Raw genomic sequence first — 2,094 nt, forward strand, 5'->3', positions numbered from 1 at the left:
TGCTAGGATTTTTTTACCTAATGATCATGGTGCCATTTTCCTTTTGGTTTTCCCTCAAGCATTAATGCTGCTATAATCCAAAAACATGACATGACCTCTGCCTAAAATATGAAAAAAACTCAAAATGTCCATGTATTTTCTTCTCATGAAATTTCAATGACTAATGTAGGGTACTTTATAGTTGTCAGTTTACACTTTGTTCCTGGAGACTGTGCCTTCTATGATAAAATAGCACAAGAAGAACATATAATGTGTTGAGGACATTGGGTCCCTTCACAACATACATGTGGAGAGAACTCCAGAGAAAGTGTAAAAGAAATGCAGGTCAAACACCTGAGAAGAGTGCTTAATCTAATCATGTCTGCATATACTCCTGGGATGAACCTGTATTCTGTGTCTTTTCCACCCCCTGGTGGCCCTGAGTGGCCTAACAGTGAGGTTTATGTCTGAGTTAACACTGAAGTCCCATCACTGTGTCTCTAGCACAGTAATAAGTGGCTGCGTCCTCAGATCTCACACTGTTCATTTGCAGGTACAGAGTGTTCTTGGCATTCTCTCTGGAGATGGTGAATCGATCCTTCACAGATGGTGCATAGCTTGTTGTACTGCTGTCTTTATTAATATCCCCAACCCACTCCAGCCCCTTCCCTGGAGCTTGGTGAACCCAGTTCATCCAGTAGTCACTGAAAGTGACCCAGAGGCAGCACAGGATAGTCTCAGGCCTCCTCCAGACTCCACAAACTTCACCTCAGACTGGACACCTGTAAACACAGGAAATGTTTTTAGTAAATTACCACTGAAGCTCTATCTTTTATATATCTTGTTCATGTTCACCAACACACTCACGTATCTCTTCTTCATAAATTACCTTTTAAAAATGTAACAAGGAAAATCCAAATCAGCACCAAATCCATTATGTGTCTTGGATTCAGTGCTGATCACTGAATGGGAAGACCTGGGCATTCATGACTGATTCTTTTGTCTGAGCTTCAGAGTCAGGGTTTATCTGGTTTTCATGAGAACAGACGGGCCTTATTTGCATGTCTTCCTGCTATATAAGTTCTGTTGTTGGAACTAAGAGATAGTGTGTTCTAATATGTTTGTAAATGTTCTGGGGAAGTCTGGCAGTAAAGACTCTAGGAATATGATAGCCAAAGGGGATTTTAGTATGTAAATTTATAATAAAATATGTACATTTAATATAAGAATAAATGAAAAATCTCATCTACCATGAGCAAGTAAGACTCATTCCAGAGTTGAAATAAAGTTTTACATTTGTAAAGTTACCAATGTAATTCATAACACAATCAGACTAAAAGACAAAATCCAAGAGTTCATATTGTAGGACTGAAAAATGAGTTTAACAAAATCTAATATCTCTTCATGATAAATGTCGAGAGACTCTAGGAACACAAGGAATATACTTCACCATAATAAATGCAGTACACTGGAAGCTCTCAACAAATGTCAACTGAAATTTAAAGAATTTATAAGCATTTCCACCAAAATCAGGAACAAGTTTATCCACTCTCTATATACCAATTCAAAAATAGTACTTGAATTTGTATCTAGAACATTAATATAACTAAAAAAATAAAGTGGACAAAATTAGGAATGGAAGAACTCAAAGTATCTATCCTTGTATATGATATGATTGAATATACAAGTAACCCTAAAATGCACTCTGAAAACTCCTACAACTAAGAAATATGATTATTACATATCAGGACATGATATAAATGCACAAAGATCAGTGACCTTTCTATATACATATGATAATGAAATTGAGATAGAACTTGACAAGGAAACAGTACATTCACAAGAGCCTCAAAAATATCTTGTGGTAACTCTAACTAAGTAAAATATTTGTACAATAACATATAGTTATCCTCCTGGCTATGGGAAGTAGACAAGATTGCCAGGCAAAAAATTGGGATCTTGGGGGTAGGGTGGGATGGGGATAAGGGGAGATGGGGAGAGAAAAGTGAGAAGGGGAGGATGGGGGGAACTTGGGAAAACGTGATGATTGGGATAAAGGAAGGTTGGATAGGGGAGCAGGGAAGCACATATCTTAGTTAAGGGAGCCACCTTAGG

At 37.5% G+C, this 2,094-nt stretch overlaps 1 pseudogene; it reads right to left on the reverse strand.

Moving 5' to 3' along the window:
• Window positions 1-451: 451 nt before the first annotated feature.
• LOC126494706 (immunoglobulin heavy variable 3-74-like) lies at window positions 452-914 on the reverse strand (annotated as a pseudogene).
• Window positions 915-2,094: the final 1,180 nt, after the last annotated feature.

Source organism: Alexandromys fortis, unplaced genomic scaffold, assembly GCF_014885135.2.
Source record: "Alexandromys fortis isolate MF-2015 unplaced genomic scaffold, M_Fortis_MF-2015_v1.1 scaffold_323, whole genome shotgun sequence".
Taxonomy (NCBI): domain Eukaryota; kingdom Metazoa; phylum Chordata; class Mammalia; order Rodentia; family Cricetidae; genus Alexandromys; species Alexandromys fortis.